The sequence below is a fragment of the Rutidosis leptorrhynchoides genome, chromosome 10 (assembly GCF_046630445.1).
Source record: "Rutidosis leptorrhynchoides isolate AG116_Rl617_1_P2 chromosome 10, CSIRO_AGI_Rlap_v1, whole genome shotgun sequence".
Lineage (NCBI taxonomy): Eukaryota > Viridiplantae > Streptophyta > Magnoliopsida > Asterales > Asteraceae > Rutidosis > Rutidosis leptorrhynchoides.
The window spans coordinates 194,425,791-194,447,527 of NC_092342.1; positions in this window are offsets into that span (position 1 = coordinate 194,425,791).

A 21,737-nucleotide genomic window follows, 5' to 3' on the forward strand; every position below is an offset into this window, starting at 1 on the left:
TGATTACTTGGAATGGATTAGAAAGCTTGGAAGTAGACTTGCAACCTTGGAAGTATTCTTGATTTTTATGAAACTATACTTATGGAATTTATGAAGAACACTTAGAACTTGAAGATACAACTTGAGAGAGATCACTTAGATAAATAAAATTGAAGAATGAAAGTGTTCGTAGGTGGTTTTGGTCTTTGGTATATGGATTAGATATAAAGGATGTGTAATTTTGTTTTCATGTAAATAAGTCATGAATGATTACTCATATTTTTGTAATTTTATGAGATATTTCATGCTAGTTGCTAAATGATGGTTCCTACATGTGTTAGGTGACTCACATGGGCTGCTAAGAGCTGATCATTGGAGTGTATATACCAATAGTACACACATCTAAAAGCTGTGTATTGTACGAGTACGAATACGGGTGCATACGAGTAGAATTGTTGATGAAACTGAACGAGGATGTAATTGTAAGCATTTTTGTTAAGTAGAAGTATTTTGATATGTGTCTTGAAGTCTTTCAAAAGTTTAAGAATACATATCAAAACACAACATGTATATACATTCTAATGGAGTCGTTAAGTCTTCGTTAGTCGTTACATTTAAGTGTTGTTTTGAAACCTTTAAGTTAACGATCTCAATTAATGTTGTTAACCCAATATTTATTATATCAAATGAGATGTTAAATTATTATATTATCATGATATTATGATGTATGAATATCTCTTAATATGATATATACATTAAAATATCGTTACAACGATAATCGTTACATATAAGTCTCGTTTCGTAATTCTTGGGTTAGTAGTCTTGTTTTTACATATGTAGTTCATTATTAACACACTTTATGATATATTTAAATATCATTTTATAATGTTAAATATAGTGTATCAATATCTTAATATGATACATAAGTATTTAGTAGACGTTATCATAACGATAATCGTTATATATATCATTTCGAGTTTCTTAACTTAGTAATCTCATTTCTTATGTATATCACACATTGTTAATATACTTAGTGTGATACTTACTCATCATAATCTTATGTCAACCATATATATATGTCTATATATATACCACAACATGTAGTTTTTACAATTTTGTAACGTTCGTGAATCGCCGGTCAACAAGGGTGATCGATTGTCTATATGAAACTTATTTCATTTAATCAAGTCTTAACAAGTTTGATTGCTTAACATGTTGGAAACATTTAGTCATGTAAATATCAATCTCAATTAATATATATAAACATGGAAAAGTTCGGGTCACTACAGTACCTAGCCGTTAAATAAATTTCGTCCCGAAATTTTAAGCTGTTAAAGGTGTTGACGAATCTTCTTGAAATAGATGAGGATATTTCTTCTTCATCTAATCTTCATGCTCCCAGGTGAAATCGAGTCCTCTACGAGCATTCCATCGAATCTTAACAATCGGTATGTTGTTTTGCTTAAGTCTCTTAACCTCACGATCCATTATTTCGACGGGTTCTTCAATGAATTGAAGTTTATCATTGATTTGGATTTCGTCCAACGGAATAGTGAGATCTTCTTTAGCAAAACATTTCTTCAAATTCGAGACGTGGAAAGTGTTATGTACAGCCGCGAGTTGTTGAGGTAGCTGCAGTTGGTAAGCTACTGGTCCGACACGATCTATAATCTTGAATGGTCCAATGTACCTTGGATTTAGTTTCCCCCGTTTACCAAATCGAACAACGCCTTTCCAAGGTGAAACCTTAAGCATGACCATTTCTCCAATTTCAAACTCTATATCTTTTCTTTTACTGTCCGCGTAGCTCTTTTGTCGACTTTGGGCGGTTTTCAATCGTGGTTGAATTTGGATGATTTTCTCGGTAGTTTCTTGTATTATCTCCGGACCCGTAATCTGTCTATCCCCCACTTCATTCTAACAAATCGGAGACCTGCACTTTCTACCATAAAGTGCCTCAAACGGCGCCATCTCAATACTAGAATGATAACTGTTGTTGTAGGAAAATTGTGCTAACGGTAGGTGTCGATCCCAACTGTTTCTGAAATCAATAACACATGCTCGTAGCATGTCTTCAAGCATTTATATCATCCTTTTGCTCTGCCCATCAGTTTGTGGATGATAGGCAGTACTCATGTCTAGATGAGTTCCTAATGCTTGCTGTAATGTCTGCCAGAATCTTGAAATAAATTTGCCATCCCTATCAGAGATAATAGAGATTGGTATTCCATGTCTGGAGACGACTTCCTTCAAATACAGTCGTGCTAACTTCTCCATCTTGTCATCTTCTCTTATTGGCAGGAAGTGTGCTGATTTGGTGAGACGATCAACTATTACCCAAATAGTATCAAAACCACTTGCAGTCCTTGGCAATTTAGTGATGAAATCCATGGTAATGTTTTCCCATTTTCATTCCAGGATTTCGGGTTGTTGAAGTAGACCTGATGGTTTCTGATGCTCCGCTTTGACCTTAGAACACGTCAAACATTCTCCTACGTATTTAGCAACATCGGCTTTCATACCTTACCACCAAAAATGTTTCTTGTGATCCTTGTACATCTTCCCCGTTCCAGGATGTATTGAGTATCTGGTTTTATGAGCTTCTCTAAGTACCATTTCTCTCATATCTCCAAATTTTGGTACCCAAATTCTTTTAGCCCTATATCGGGTTCCATCTTCCCGAATATTAAGATGCTTCTTCGATCCTTTGAGTATTTCATCCTTTAAATTTCCCTCTTTTAAAACTCCTTGTTGCGCCTCCTTTATTTGAGTAGTAAGGTTAGTATGAATCATTATATTCATAGCTTTTACTCGAATGGGTTCTCTGTCCTTTCTACTCAAGGCGTCGGCTACCACATTTGCCTTCCCCGGGTGGTAACGAATCTCAAAGTCGTAATCATTCAACAATTCAATCCACCTACGCTGCCTCATATATTCAGTTGTTTCTGATTAAATATGTGTTGAAGACTTTTGTGGTCGGTATATATAATACTTTTGACCCCATATAAGTAGTGCCTCCAGGTCTTTAATGCAAAAACAACCGCGCCTAATTCAAAATCATGTGTCGTATAATTCTGTTCGTGAATCTTCAATTGTCTAGACGCATAAGCAATTACTTTCATTCGTTGCATTAATACACAACCGAGACCTTGCTTTGAGGCATCACAATATATCACAAAATCATCATTTCCTTCAGGTAATGACAATATAGGTGCCGTAGTTAACTTTTTCTTTAACAATTGAAACGCTTTCTCTTGCTCATCTTTCCATTCAAATTTCTTCCCTTTATGCGTTAATGCAGTTAAGGGTTTTGCTATTCTGGAAAAGCCTTGGATGAACCTTCTGTAGTAACCAGCTAGTCCTAAAAACTGGCGTATGTGTTTCGGAGTTTTCGGGATTTCCCACTTTTCAACGGTTTCGATCTTTGCCGGGTCCACCTGGATACCTTCTTTGTTCACTATGTGACCGAGGAATTGAACTTCTTCCAACCAAAATGCACACTTTGAAAACTTAGCATACAGTTTTTCTTTCCTCAATACTTCTAGCACTTTTCTCAAATGTTCTTTGTGCTCTTGATCATTCTTTGAGTAAATAAGTATGTCATCGATGAAAACAATGACAAACTTGTCAAGATATGGCCCACACACTCAGTTCATAAGGTCCATGAACACAGCTGGTGCATTAGTCAATCCAAATGGCATAACCATAAACTCGTAATGACCATAACGCGTCCTAAAAGAAGTTTTTGGAATATCATCCTCCTTTACTCGCATTTGATGATATCCAGAATGTAAATCGATCTTCGAATAAACAGACGAGCCTTGTAGTTGATCAAATAAGTCGTCGATTCTCGGTAATTGGTAGCGGTTCTTGATGGTAAGTTTGTTTAACTCTCGGTAGTCGATACACAACCTGAATGTACCATCTTTACTCTTCACAAACAGAACAGGAGCTTCCCATGGTGATGTACTTGGTCAAATGAAACCACGCTCTAAAAGTTCCTGTAACTGACTTTGTAATTCTTTCATTTCGCTGGGTGCGAGTCTGTATGGAGCACGAGCTATTGGTGCAGCTCCTGGTACAAGGTCTATTTGAAATTCAACGGATCGATGTGGGGGTAATCCCGGTAATTCTTTTGAAAATACATCGGGAAATTTTTTTGCGACGGGAACATCACTGATGCTCTTTTCTTCAGTTTGTACTATCTCGACGTGTGCTAGAACAGCATAGCAACCTTTTTTTATTAGTTTTTGTGCCTTCAAATTACTAATAAGATGTAGCTTCGTGTTGCCCTTTTCTCCATACACCATTAAGGGTTCTCCTTCTTCTCGTACAATGCGAATTGCATTTTTGTAACATACGATCTCTGCTTTCATCTCCTTCAGCCAGTCCATACCAACTATTACATCAAAACTCCCTAACTCTACTGGTATCAAATTAATCTTAAATATTTCGCTACCCAGTTTAATTTTTCGATTCCGGCATATATAATCTGCTGAAATTAATTTACCGTTTGCTAATTCGAGTAAAAATTTACTATCCAACGGCGTCAATGGACAACTTAATTTAGCACAAAAATCTCTACTCGTATAGCTTCTATCCGCACCCGAATCAAATAAAATGTAAGCAGATTTATTGTCAATAAGAAACGTACCCGTAACATGAAATGACCCATTCATATACATTATAAACGATTCACAATAGTTGATTACATTGCGAGGTATTTGACCTCTATATGATACATTTTACAAACATTGCATTCGTTTTTAAAAGACAAAATTTCTTTACATCGAAAATTGACAGGCATGCATACCATTTCATAATATCCACTATCCAACTATAAATTGATTTAATAATAATCTTTGATGAACTCAATGACTCGAATGCAATGTTCTTCGAAATATACTATGAAAGACTCCAAGTAATATCTTTAAAATGAGCAAATGCACAGCGGAAGATTTCTTTAACACCTGAGAATAAACATGCTTTAAAGTGTCAACCAAAAGGTTGGTGAGTTCATTAGTTTATCATAATCATTTATTTCCATCATTTTAATAGACCACAAGAATTTCATTTCCAGTTCTCATAAATATACGTCCCATGCATAGAAACAAAAATAATCATTCATATGGTGAACACCTGGTAACCGACATTAACTAGATACATATAAGAATATCCCCTATCATTCCGGGATCCTCCTTCGAACATGATATAAATTTCGAAGTACTAAAGCATCCGGTACTTTGGATGGGGTTTGTTAGGCCCAATAGATCTATCTTTAGGATTCGCCTCAATTAGGGTGTCTGTTCCCTAATTCTTAGATTACCAGACTTTAATAAAAAAGGGCATATTCGATTTTGATAATTCAACCATAGAATGTAGTTTCAATTACTTGTGTCTATTTCGTCAAACATTTATAAAAGCGCATGTATTCTCAGTCCCAAAAATATAAAGGGTAAAAAGGCAAATGAAACTCACCATACTGTATTTCGTAGTAAAAATACATATAACGTCATTGAACAAGTGCAAGGTTGGCCTCGGATTCACGAACCTAAATTAATTATATATAATTATGTTTTGGTCAATATTTGTCTAACAAATTAGGCCAAGTCATAGTGTACAACAATCCTAATGCTCGAGACTAATATGCAAAAGTCAACAAAAGTAAATTTGACTCAAAATAATTTCCAAAAATCTATACATGATTAATATATAGTTTAAATATCGTCATTTTATATTTTTAAATATTTTTAAAAGATTTATTAGAGTAAATAATAATATAATTTATTTATTAATAAATAAAATTTTATATTAAATTTATATAATATAATATACTTTTATATATATTAAGTAATAAAATTTATAGGGTTTATTTAATATCATAAAGATAATATGATAGGTATTATTAAAGTAAGTTATTACACGTAGTAAAATATGTTTGTATCACATATTTAATTGATAAAATAATATCTATAATGATAGTAAGTAAAAGTTGTATTATTTTGTAATAATAATAATTATTATAAAAATATCAATATTTATAATTACTAAGATGACATTATGATAAAACGATAATTCTAATTATGATAACTTTAATATTTACGATAATTTTTAATATTATCTTTAAAATAATAATTCTATTTAAAATAATAATAATAATGATATTTTATTGTAACAATGACATTTCTATTAAAATGATAATTTTTGTTAAAATGATAGTTTTAATATTAACGATATTTTTAATAATAATAGTAATGATAAAAATAATAAGAATGATAATTTTATCTAAATCAATATCTTATAATATTTTAATTTCATCATGATACTCTTACTCATTATTTTCTAATCGTTTCGTTTAATAGCTTTTAATCGTCTTTTATATCGTGTTCATAATAATGATAATAATAGTAATCAAAATAATTAGGTGTTACAAATATTTGTTTTAATTACACTAATATTAATAATGATAGTTACTATAACATTTTTAACAATAATACTAATAATTATCTTAATGATAATATAGTAATAATAATAATAACAATGACAATATCTATTTTTAAATAATGATATATATATTAATAATGATAATAATAATAATAATACTAATAATAATAATAATAATAATTGGATAATAATAATAATAATAATACTAATTATAACTTTAACGATAATAACGATAGTAATAATAAAAAAAATAACAATTTTTAATGATAAATCCCTTTTAGTGATAAAGATTATATTAATGATAATAATAAGATAAAACTAGAACGACGATAAAAACGACGATAATAATAATCATTTATAATAAAAATATAGAAAATTTAATTGATTATAACTTCTAATCCGTTCATCGAAACCATTCGATATCTAAAGGAAAAGTCCTTAATTTTTCGCTAGCTTTCCAAGGACATGCATATCTTATACCTTATCTCAACCGCAAGTGTAACTAATTCAATATTCAACCTAATCTGTCTAAGGGCAATATCAAAAGTACAAGCATGCATAATCCTAAATACTCGAGCACTAGTCAGGGATACACTATTAGTATGTAAAAGTTAAATTATGAATACTCACGTATCAATATTGAGATTCAATATTGCAGGAAAGGTACGTAGACGCAACGGAAATGATAAACACTATATTGACCTCACGAGCATACCCATGAACCATACTCAATCACCTCCATAGCTATAACCCATAATTTCCTTAATCCTATCCTACTCGAAAAACAATTTCGAAATCACTCGGACAGCACTCCGTCGTAATATTTTATGTATACTAATAATATCTTGAAATAATACGGAGTAAATATATATATATGTAAATCGATTGAGAGAGTTTAGAGAAAAATATTTTCAAATTTCTATGAAATAATGAAACCTATTGAATTCTATTTATAATAGATTTTTGAATTATTAAAGTGAATTATTAAAGTATGAATTATTAAAGTGAATTATTAAAGTGAATTATTAAAGTATGAATTATTAAAGTGAATTATTAAAGTATGAATTATTAAAGTGAATTATTAAAGTATGAATTATTAAAGTGAATTATTAAAGTTAAAGTAAAGTAAAAATAAAGTAAATGTAAAGTTTAAGTATAGTAAAAGTATAAAACTATGTACGTATAATACGCGTATAAATATATATAATATTAATTTAAATAGTTATATATATTTAATAAAATAAAATATAAATATCGTTATCTTTATCATACTAGTTAAGTAATGAGTTGTCAAAAGTGGTTCTAGATATTTATAAAAGTTATATACGTTTTAATAATAAAGTTCTTTTTAAACTGAAAACGTTTTTGTACGTTTGAAACTAAATAGATCAATCGAGTCTTTATGAGATTCAATCTTCCACTATCCTTTGTCTAGTTCTCAATGATTGACAATTTGTTCTTATTTATAAATCACTTTAACATTTTCCGAATATTGTTAAAACGGAAAGATTTCTCAAATCAACGTGGGCCTTTCAACAGAGACTTGTAATCATAATTCAATATATCTGATAATTCAATCATTTGATCTTATCTTCTAATTCCATTGATAAATATTTTGAAACATATACAATCATATAAAGTATTTAATCTAATATTTTGTTTACGTTTCAAGTTATAATATATATACACATATACATATATAATCATATTCGTTTAATGGTTCGTGAATCGTTGGAACATGGTCGAGGTTGAATGAATGTATGAACATAGTTTAAAATTCTTGCAATTTAACTTAACAAATATTTCTTATCGTGTCGGAAACATATAAAGATTAAAGTTTAAATTTAGTTGAAAATTTCCGGGTTGTCACAGTACCTACCCGTTAAAGAAATTTCGTCCCGAAATTTGAGTGGAAAGGTCGTGAATGATAATAAGTATGTTTTCATGATGCATACGGGCTAAAAATTAGAGTTTTATCATCAGCGAATAATTTGGATAAACAATCCATTTATATGAAGAGTACGAATGAAGCTAACATAGAAGAGTGAAATGAGTAAGTGTAGATTCATCTTATCATTTGACGTAGATATGATTGATTCCCAGATTTCAAGGGATTTAAAGAAAATCTTCTTAATAAGATTTGACTCTCCGGTAATCAAGGGAATTAGGATCTGCTTTAAATGCGATCGTCCATTTTAATTGTTCTGTAGGAGATTTTCTTATAAATTCACCTCCTTCGTTTCCTTACAACTCACACCTTCTGTTGATGCATTTTATGCAAGTTCCTAGACATCTACCCGCGTCCATTGCAGGTACAACAGTTTACAGGCCACCATGATTGCTCGTTATTATCCTATTCGTGTTTGTATGTGGTTACAGGAACTGCAGGAACGAGATTTAGATGTTTAACTATGTTAGACTTATTCAGACGTACGAGTGCAGCCTCACTAGTACAGCTAACAGGCTCATACGCACGGTTGATGCTGAGCTAAGTCACAATTACAACCTAAATGAGAAGACACGAGTGAGTGATCACCCGTACGACTGATGAAGCCAACTCGTACGTGTGATGAATGAATCGTATAGGTGAGTCAATAGCAGGGGTATATAAAGTCTTATGTTCTTCATTTTAGGTTAAGCCTCTCATTTGTTACACACACTCAGATATAGTGAGCTCCTCCGATTCTCTCTCAGTCCAAATCACACGGGTGGTGAATAATAGCTCTAGGTGTTGATCTAATCACACTTGATTTAGTTGTGGTTTGACTAAATTAATAAAAAAAAACTTAACCTATTCACTAGAGGGTTTGATTCACTTATTCCGCCATTGTGTGAGTTAAATCTGTTGATTTCTAAGTTCCTAGTCATGTTTCATCACCTTCTATTCTTTCCCCCTCAAGTCATATTTTAAAGTATTCATCAATATGCTCCATCCAGTTCTGATTCTCGATATACTTCTAACTTTCATATCGGTCATTCTTCTTTTTCATCTACCGCCGGAAGAATCTATTTACTTCTACTATACTCTTGGGTTTATAGTGTTTCTAGTTCTCCCGTATCTTTATATTGCTATATTTATCGATATATATGGTTTATAATTTCTGGTTTGTCGTTGGGATTTATATGTTCCCTTATATTTCAAAGTATCTGCTTCTGTCTTCTATAATCATTATCATTCACAGTTAATGCTCTCTTTTATTTGCTGCAATTTATACCCCAATTTCTATTTCGGAGTTTTTTCCTTTCGTTTCTTCTTCTTGCGATTAAGCACCGCTTGTAATGGTCCAGAATTCACAGATATGAATTTCGAAATGAACATTGTTAATGTTCTAGGAAGGAAATTGTGATGGCACGATCTTGACTTATCAAATTACTAGAATACCTTGGAAAAGGCCGAATCATCAAGAAATATTTTCTTGATATTTTAGAGGTTAAATAGAATACAAGAGTCGTATAACATGGCACATGATGATGTTATGATCTGTGAATCATCATGTTCCATTTAGAAACTCAGCATGACTTACTGTAATATAATCACATTGATCAAGTGTCATTATATTATACTAATTCATGCTTCAGTTCCCAACATTACTTCAAAATATTCGTATTTTAAACTTGAATGTTTCAGAATTTTGAAACTAAAATAGTTTCTTTTATGATGTAATACAAATAGCGTGAAGAGGCAAATGATTTCAAATAAGAAAAATTAAGAAAATATCTTCAGAAATATGGAGGATATTTATAATGAAAGATATGATGATATTTTAGAATTTCTAATATTAGAGGATGATGAAGAATATTGTCCGCAGGGGTTTAGAGTCAGGAGCAAGGTATTCATTAATGACTTCAGCAGGTACTGAATCATTTGGATCCTTTGAAGTCAGGTTCAGTCTTTGTAATTTGTCCACAGCCTCCTTCCTACTTTGCTCAATCCATTTTCCAGTTCCAAAACTTCTCTTTTTCTGCGCTTTGCCAACACACTTCATCATTATCATCCAGCTTTTATCGTTTAAAGTCATTTATAGTTTTTGCTACTTCATCAGCATTTTTTTTTCCATTTTCGGAGAACTAATTCGTAGTTCGGAGTGTTTTTCAGAAACTTCACATTCAAATTAAGTCCAGAAGATAGACGTTATATATACACATATAACTATTGGCGTAGACATCCTGCGAGATTTCAAAATACTGATTGCTAATTCCCAATGATTCGTATGGCAATTCTCATTACAAGATGCGAATGAGTAAATGATGGGATTTCAATGAATAATTATAATGACTTATTGGAGAGGCTAAAGTCAAAGGGTAATGAAGTTGTTGGTACATCTGCTAATAATGTGGTGGAATGTAAAAGGTTCCCTGGTAACGAAGGTGTATATCTCAAGGTTATAATAAGGTTAGTCTGACTGAAAAGTTGAAGTTGACTTGCTGGAGCTGTGACAAAACTGGCTACTTTGAATAGGAGTCGCAAAGTTATGTTTGCTAATAAATGCCAAAGAATTTGACGCGGATACGTTGTTTAAACTTTTACTTTGGTTTCAAGAGTTTTTCGGGTACATAACTGTGGGTAACATGTGGTTGGATCATCATCTCGATTGCTCATCATTCGAAGTGTCTTCAGAAATTTTCGAAGGGTTTGAACACAGATTGTAATCGTTAACATACATTTGATGTTCTAACAAAGTTTTGAAGTCAAAATATAGCTTGTGAAAGATGTAAGGATCTAAGAGTGATGATTTTGGTCATATCTCAAGTTGAATTTTGAGATTTCAAAATCAGAATATGTAATTAAATTTTGAATGAGTATGGTTGTTTTGATTTCTATTAAAGAATGTATATTGTTGTGAAAGTAGGGAGTATAATGGATGATTTGCTGAATCAGATTCGAAGAATGTAACATATTAATTGTGAATTTATATATCTCTCGGGTATTACCTACCCGTTAAAAAAAAATTTCACAATTAATATTTTGTACAAAAGAATTTTATTACAGTCTTTATGAAAATATATATATGTATATTTTCTTCAGATGTAACATAGATTTAATGAGTTAATGTTAAATTAAACTCATTTGATTTACGGTTGAAACTAGAATTAAATAATCCCTAAAGGCTTTAAAAAGTACATAACTTTTACGCAGTATTTCTTTAATGACATTGAAATTATGAATCAATACTTCGTTATTTGTTGATGTATGATGTTCGGTTCGTGGAATTCTTGTGAATTTCGCAAAGTACGAATGATGTTATCTGAAAAGTTTCGGGTACATCGATGATGAAAGTGTAAAATCAAATATATACTTGATTTTTTATGAATTGGAATTTATTGAATTGCGACAGAGATTGTAGTTAACGCTGGTTAAGTTGCAGCCGAAGGACGTACATTATTGCATATTTGTAATATGAATTAACCGAGTAGTTAAGATTCACACACAATAGCTTAGCACGGAAAGATTTATTTCAATATATATATATATATATATATATATATATATATATATATATATATATATATATATATATATATATATATATATATATATATATATATATATATACATATAATTTCTTCAGAGGGAATGAGTTAATTCTTCATAACTCATTGATACAATATACACGTTATTGATTCGTAATGATGTCCACAGTGATTCTTGAACTGACGGAGTTTGTGATGTTATCGGTGTTGTTGATTCGGATGTTGACTGTACTGACGATGCTGGTAACGCTGATGGTACTGTTGATGCTGTTGGTAAAGCAAGTTTAGCTTGTTAATCACACACCATTTTTGTCAGGGTTTCTACTCTTCCTTCTATCATTTTGGTTCGCTTAACTAATTTAAGGTTAAGGCAAGATTAGATAATCTCTAAGACTTTAGAGATTACATAATCGCCGCTGAATGTTTCTCAAATGAAGTTATGAATTAATACTTCGTCAGTTACTGTTGTTGGTACTCCTTGGTATCTATGGTACGTATGACGTTGATGCTCGTGGGACAGATTGTGAAGTTGAGGTTTACGACGCGGTTGTGATTGGAGGTGGTAATGGTACTGTTGGCGTTGATGATGGTGGTACTGGTTATGCTGCTGATGCTGCTGCTGGTGTTTGTAATCTCTGCACCATATTCTCCAAAGCCACTACCCGAGCGCGAAGCTCGTTGACTTCTTCTATTACACCGGGGTGATTGTCGGTTCGGACGAGCGGATAAATAAAATCTAAAATTTGATGTAATATATAATCGTGACGAGATACTCTGGAAATGAGTGAGAAAATGGTGTTTCGGACAGGTTCGCCTGGTAAGTGCTTCAGGTTCTTCGTCAAGAGGGCAATGTGGTGGATGGAAGGGATCACCTTCTTCTTGTCTCCAATGATTGAGGAGGCTACGAACCCATCCCCAATTCATCCAGAATAGGTGATGATTGATTGGTTGATCTATTCCGGTCACACTGCTTTCGGAGCTTGAATGAGATTCCATTTCGGAATCTGAGTGACTTGAACTGATGACGAATTCCATTTCGTACTATTGGATAAAGGATTTATTTTTTTCGATATGAAATGATTTTGGCTAACGGATGGTATTCTAATTACATAGAATATATATATATATATATATATATATATATATATATATATATATATATATATATATATATATATATATATATATATATATATATAGATCAAAAGATTTCGTAGATTACGGAGGACTTTGCGGGATATGTCAGGCAAAGTTTAAAGTAACATATACGATAAGATATGATTTAGCAGATATGCTAAGATATGAATTTTTGTCTATACACTATTCATGCAATCAATGCAGCAGGACGTGTCTTAGACTAAAAATGATAAGCAGGTAATTTTCTGAGGATGATAAGTAGTTTATTTTTGACACAAAATGATAAGCAAAACTTTTGACATGCAGACACGGTCGAAGTCCAGACTCACTAATGCATCCTATCGACTTATCAGTTAGACACATTAATGCAGACCTGGTTCGCTAAGACCACCACTCTGATACCAACTGAAATGACCCGTTCATATACATTATAAACGATTCACAATAGTTGATTACATTGCGAGGTATTTGACCTCTATATGATACATTTTACAAACATTGCATTCGTTTTTAAAAGACAAAATTTCTTTACATCGAAAATTGACAGGCATGCATACCATTTCATAATATCCACTATCCAACTATAAATTGATTTAATAATAATCTTTGATGAACTCAATGACTCGAATGCAATGTTCTTCGAAATATGCTATGAAAGACTCCAAGTAATATCTTTAAAATGAGCAAATGCACAGCGGAAGATTTCTTTAACACCTGAGAATAAACATGCTTTAAAGTGTCAACCAAAAGGTTGGTGAGTTCATTAGTTTATCATAATCATTTATTTCCATCATTTTAATAGACCACAAGAATTTCATTTCCAGTTCTCATAAATATACGTCCCATGCATAGAGACAAAAATAATCATTCATATGGTGAACACCTGGTAACCGACATTAACTAGATACATATAAGAATATCCCCTATCATTCCGGGATCCTCCTTCGGACATGATATAAATTTCGAAGTACTAAAGCATCCTGTACTTTGGATGGGGTTTGTTAGGCCCAATAGATCTATCTTTAGGATTCGCGTCAATTAGGGTGTCTGTTCCCTAATTCTTAGATTACCAGACTTTAATAAAAAGGGGCATATTCGATTTCGATAATTCAACCATAGAATGTAGTTTCAATTACTTGTGTCTATTTCATCAAACATTTATAAAAGCGCATGTATTCTCAGTCCCAAAAATATAAGGGGTAAAAAGGCAAATGAAACTCACCATACTGTATTTCGTAGTAAAAATACATATAACGTCATTGAACAAGTGCAAGGTTGGCCTCAGATTCACGAACCTAAATTAATTATATATAATTATGTGTTGGTCAATATTTGTCTAACAAATTAGGCCAAGTCATAGTGTACCACAATCCTAATGCTCGAGACTAATATGCAAAAGTCAACAAAAGTAAATTTGACTCAAAATAATTTCCAAAAATCTATACATGATTAATATATAGTTTAAATATCGTCATTTTATATTTTTAAATATTTTTAAAAGATTTATTAGAGTAAATAATAATATAATTTATTTATTAATAAATAAAATTTTATATTAAATTTATATAATATAATATACTTATATATATATTAAGTAATAAAATTTATAGGGTTCATTTAATATCATAAAGATAATATGATAGGTATTATTAAAGTAAGTTATTACACGTAGTAAAATATGTTTGTATCACATATTTATTTGATAAAATAATATCTATAATGATAGTAAGTAAAAGTTGTATTATTTTGTAATAATAATTATTATTATAAAAATATCAATATTTATAATTACTAAGATGACATTATGATAAAATGATAATTCTAATTATGATAACTTTAATATTTACGATAATTTTTAATATTATCTTTAAAATAATAATTCTATTTAAAATAATAATAATAATGATATTTTATAGTAACAATGACATTTCTATTAAAATGATAATTTTTGTTAAAATGATAGTTTTAATATTAACGATATTTTTAATAATAATAGTAATGATAAAAATAATAAGAACGATAATTTTATCTAAATCAATATCTTATAATATTTTAATTTCATCATGATACTCTTACTCATTATTTCCTAATCGTTTTGTTTAATAGCTTTTAATCGTCTTTTATATCGTGTTCATAATAATGATAATAATAGTAATCAAAATAATTAGGTGTTACAAATATTTGTTTTAATTACACTAATATTAATAATGATAGTTACTATAACATTTTTAACGATAACACTAATAATTATCTTAATGATAATATAGTAATAATAATAATAACAATGACAATATCCATTTTTAAATAATGATATATATATATATATTAATAATGATAATAATAATAATAATACTAATAATAATAATAATAATAATAATAATAATTGGATAATAATAATAATAATACTAATTATAACTTTAACGATAATAACGATAGTAATAATAAAAAAAATAACAATTTTTAATGATAAATCCCTTTTATTGATAAAGATAATAATAATGATAATAATAAGATAAAACTAGAACGACGATAAAAATGACGATAATAATAATCATTTATAATAAAAATATAGAAAATTTAATTGATTATAACTTCTAATCCGTTCATCGAAACCATTCGATATCTAAAGGAAAAGTCCTTAATTTTTCGCTAGCTTTCCAAGGACATGCATATCTTATACCTTATCTCAACCGCAAGTGTAACTAATTCAATATTCAACCTAACTTGTCTAAGGGCAATATCAAAAGTACAAGCATGCATAATCCTAAATACTCGAGCACTAGTCAGGGATACACTATTAGTATGTAAAAGTTAAATTATGAATACTCACGTATCAATATTGAGATTCAATATTGCAGGAAAGGTACGTAGACGCAACGGAAATGATAAACACTATATTGACCTCACGAGCATACCCATGAACCATACTCAATCACCTCCATAGCTATAACCCATAATTTCCTTAATCCTATCCTACTCGAAAAACAATTTCGAAATCACTCGGACAACACTCCGTCGTAATATTTTATGTATACTAATAATATCTTGAAATAATACGGAGTAAATATATATATATGTAAATCGATTGAGAGAGTTTAGAGAAAAATATTTTCAAGTTTCTATGAAATAATGAAATCTATTGAATTCTATTTATAATAGATTTTTGATTTATTAAAGTGAATTATTAAAGTATGAATTATTAAAGTGAATTATTAAAGTGAATTATTAAAGTATGAATTATTAAAGTGAATTATTAAAGTATGAATTATTAAAGTGAATTATTAAAGTATGAATTATTAAAGTGAATTATTAAAGTTAAAGTAAAGTAAAAATAAAGTAAAGGTAAAGTTTAAGTATAGTAAAAGTATAAAACTATGTACGTATAATACGCGTATAAATATATATAATATTAATTTAAATCGTTATATATATTTAATAAAATAAAATATAAATATCGTTATCTTTATCATACTAGTTAAGTAATGAGTTGTCAAAAGTGGTTCTAGATATTTATAAAAGTTATATACGTTTTAATAATAAAGTTCTTTTTAAACTGAAAACGTTTTTGTACGTTTGAAACTAAATAGATCAATCGAGTCTTTATGAGATTCAATCTTCCACTATCCTTTGTCTAGTTCTCAATGATTGACAATTTGTTCTTATTTATAAATCACTTTACCATTTTCCAAATATTGTTAAAACGGAAAGATTTCTCAAATCAACGTGGGCCTTTCAACAGAGACTTGTAATCATAATTCAATATATCCGATAATTCAATCATTTGATCTTATCTTCTAATTCCATTGATAAATATTTTGAAATATATACAATCATATAAAGTATTTAATCTAATATTTTGTTTACGTTTCAAGTTATAATATATATACGCATATACATATATAATCATATTCGTTTAATGGTTCGTGAATCGTTGGAACATGGTTGAGGTTGAATGAATGTATGAACATAGTTTAAAATTCTTGCAATTTAACTTAACAAATATTTCTTATCGTGTCGGAAACATATAAAGATTAAATTTTAAATTTGGTTGAAAATTTCCGGGTTGTCACATAAGAAGCTCCGGGTCTTCCTGTGCCTCTGCCGCATTAATATTGAAAACTCTTCCGCGGCCTTGTCCATTCGTGTTCTCCTGGTTCGGGCAATTTCTAATAATGTGGCCCGGTTTTCCACATTTATAACAAACTACATTGGCATAACTTGCTCCGACACTACTTGCTCCGCCATTACTCGTTCCGACATCATTTGTTCCTGTTGTTCTGTTAACCCCTGGTCCGTAGACCTCACACTTCGCCGCGCTATGACCATTTCTTTTACACTTGTTGCAAAATTTGGTCAAAACCCCGAGTGATACTTTTCACAACTTTGGCATAGCTGCTTCTGATTGTTGTTGTTGTTACGGTTGTTATTGTTGTTGGAATGATTGTTGTAGTTGTTGTTGTTGTTGTTGTTCCATTTGTTGTAGTTGCGATTGATGTTGTGGTTGTTGAGATAGTTGTTGTTTGGTGACTCTTATCACCGTTTTCCTCCCACTTTCTTTTGACTAACTTCACATTGGCCTCTTCGGCCGCCTGTTCTTTAATTCTTCCCTCAATCTGGTTCACTAGTTTGTGAGCCATTCTACATGCCTTTTGTATGGAGGCAGGCTCGTGTGAGCTTATATCTTCTTGGATTCTCTCTGGTAACCCTTTCACAAATGCGTCGATCTTTTCTTTCTCATCTTCGAACGCTCTCGGACACAATAGGCACAATTCTGTGAATCGTCTTTCGTACGAAGTAATATCGAATCCCTGTGTTCGTAACCCTCTAAGTTCTGACTTGAGATTATTGACCTCAGTTCTGGGACGATACTTCTCGTTCATCAAGTGCTTGAATGCAGACCACGATAGTGCGTAAGCAGCATCTAGTCCCACTTGCTCTAGATAGGTATTCCACCATATTAACGCAATACCTGTGAAGGTATGCGTAGCGTACTTCACATTGTATCCTTCAGTACACTTACTTATGGCAAACACCGATTCAACTTTCTCGGTCCACCGTTTCAATCCAATTGGTCCTTCGGTTCCATCAAATTCCAAAGGTTTGCAGGCACTGAATTCTTTGTAGGAGCATGCTACACGATTTCTTGTGCCGTTAGCTGCATTGCTAGATTCAGAGTTATTGTTGGTATGTAGCACGGCCTGTACTGCGGCTATGTTTGAAGCAAGAAAGGCCCGAAATTCCTCTTCGCTCATATTCAAGGTGTGTCGAGTAGTCAGTGCCATTTCCTTCAAAATAGTCAAATGAAACAATTTAATCATACAGAATATTAAGAGTAGTCAATAGTATCTCGTAGCATAATATGAACTCATTTATAAAAGCTTTTTCTTTATATTAGCGTTTTATAATTTTAAATTCGGGTACTACCTACCCGTTAAGTTCATACTTAGTAGCTAATATACTATTCAACTACTACAATTCCATATGAAAAACTGATTATAATAATATATCACATACAAATATTCTTCAAACTTACAACTTCGCTATATTACATATAACATGAAATATAGTACACTATGATACAGGACAGTTTTGAAGATAAATCTAGTTAATACTGAAATGTCCCGTTCTTATTGATTAAAAACGTTCCATATTAATTAATTTCGTTGCGAGGTTTTGACCTCTATATGAGACATTTTTCAAAGACTGCATTCATTTTTAAAACAAACCATAACCTTTATTTCATAAATAAAGGTTTAAAAAGCTTTACGTAGATTATCAAATAATGATAATCTAAAATATCATGTTTACACACGACCATTACATAATGGTTTACAATACAAATATGTTACATCGAAATCAGTTTCTTGAATGCAGTTTTTACACAATATCATACAAACATGGACTCCAAATCTTGTTCTTATTTTAGTATGCAACAGCGGAAGCTCTTAGTATTCACTTGAGAATAAACATGCTTTAAACGTCAACAAAAATGTTGGTGAGTTATAGGTTTAACCTATATATATCAAATCGTAACAATAGACCACAAGATTTCTTATTTCAATACACATCCCATACATAGAGATAAAAATCATTCATATGGTGAACACCTGGTAACGGACATTAACAAGATGCATATATAAGAATATCCCCATCATTCCGGGACACCCTTCGGATATGATATAAATTTCGAAGTACTAAAGCATCCGGTACTTTGGATGGGGTTTGTTAGGCCCAATAGATCTATCTTTAGGATTCGCGTCAATTAGGGTGTCTGTTCCCTAATTCTTAGATTACCAGACTTAATAAAAAGCGGCATATTTGATTTCGATAATTCAACCATAGAATGTAGTTTCACGTACTTGTGTCTATTTTGTAAATCATTTATAAAACCTGCATGTATTCTCATCCCAAAAATATTAGATTTTAAAAGTGGGACTATAACTCAATTTCACAGATTTTTACTTCGTCAGGAAGTAAGACTTGGCCACTGGTTGATTCACAAAATTATAACAATATATACATATATATCAAAGTATGTTCAAAATATATTTACCACACTTTTAATATATTTTGATGTTTTAAGTTTATTAAGTCAGCTGTCCTCGTTAGTAACCTACAACTAGTTGTCCACAGTTAGATGTACAGAAATAAATCGATAAATATTATCTTAAATCAATCCACGACACAGTATATACGTATCTCAGTATTGATCACAACTCAAACTATATATATTTTGGAATCAACCTCAACCCTGTATAGCTAACTCCAACATTCACATATAGAGTGTCTATGATTGTTCCGAAATATATATAGATGTGTCGACATGATAGGTCGAAACATTGTATACGTGTCTATGGTATCTCAAGATTATATAATATACAATACAAGTTGATTAAGTTATGGTTGGAATAGATTTGCTACCAATTTTCACGTAACTAAAATGAGAAAAATTATCCAATGTTGTTTTACCCATAACTTCTTCATTTTAAATTCGTTTTGAGTGAATCAAATTGCTATGGTTTCATATTGAACTCTATTTTATGAATCTAAAAAGAAAAAGTATAGGTTTAGAGTCGGAAAAATAAGTTACAAGTCATTTTTGTAAAGGTAGTCATTTCAGTCGAAAGAACGACGTCTAGATGACCATTTTAGAAAACATACTTCCACTTTGAGTTTAACCATAATTTTTAGATATAGTTTCATGTTCATAATAAAAATAATTTTAACAGAATAACAACTTTTAAATCAAATTTTATCATAGTTATTAATTAACTAACCCAAAACAGCCCGCGGTGTTACTACGACGGCGTAAATCCGGTTTTACGGTGTTTTTCGTGTTTCCAGGTTTTAAATCATTAAGTTAGCATATCATATAGATATAGAACATGTGTTTAGTTGATTTTAAAAGTCAAGTTTGAAGGATTAACTTTTATTTGCGAACAAGTTTATAATTAACTAAACTATGTTCTAGTGATTACAAGTTTAAACCTTCGAATAAGATAGCTTTATATGTATGAATCGAATGATTTTATGAACATCATTACTACCTAAAGTTCCTTGGATAAACCTGCTGGAAATGAGAAAAATAGATCTAGCTTCAAAGGATCCTTGGATGGCATGAAAGTTCTTGAAGCAGAATCATGACACGAAAACAATTTCAAGTAAGATTTCCACTCGAAATAAGATTGTTATAGTTATAGAAATTGAATTAAAGTTTGAATATGATTATTACCTTGTATTAGAAAGATAACCTACTGTAAGTAACAAAGGTTTCTTGATCTTGGATGATTACTTGGAATGGATTTAGAAAACTTGGAAGTAAACTTGCAATCTTGGAAGTATTCTTGATTTTTTTGAAACTAGAACTTTTGGAATTTATGAAGAACACTTAGAACTTGAAGATAGAACTTGAGAGAGGTCAATTAGATGAAGAAAATTGAAGAATGAAAGTGTTTGTAGGTGTTTTTGGTCGTTGGTGTATGGATTAGATATAAAGGATATGTAATTTTGTTTTCATGTAAATAAGTCATGAATGATTACTCATATTTTTGTAATTTTATGAGATATTTCATGCTAGTTGCTAAATGATGGTTCCCACATGTGTTAGGTGACTCACATGGGCTGCTAAGAGCTAATCATTGGAGTGTATATACCAATAGTACATACATCTAAAAGTTGTGTATTGTAAGAGTACGAATACGGGTGCATACGAGTAGAATTGTTGATGAAACTGAACGAGGATGTAATTGTAAACATTTTTGTTAAGTAGAATTATTTTGATAAGTGTATTGAAGTCTTTCAAAAGTGTATGAATACATATTAAAACACTACATGTATATACATTTTAACTGAGTTGTTAAGTCATCGTTAGTCGTTACATGTAAATGTTGTTTTGAAACCTTTAGGTTAACGATCTTGTTGAATGTTGTTAACTCATTGTTTATTATAACAAATTAGATGTTAAATTGTTATATTATCATGATATTATGATATATAATATATATTAGTATGATATATAAAGTTAAATGTCGTTACAACGATAATCGTTACATATATGTCTCGTTTCGAAATCATTAAGTTAGTAGTCTTATTTTTACATATGTATTTCATTGTTAATACACTTAATAATATATTTACTTATCATTTAACATAATTAACCAAGTGTATCAATATCTTAATATGATTCATATGTACCCAGTAAGACG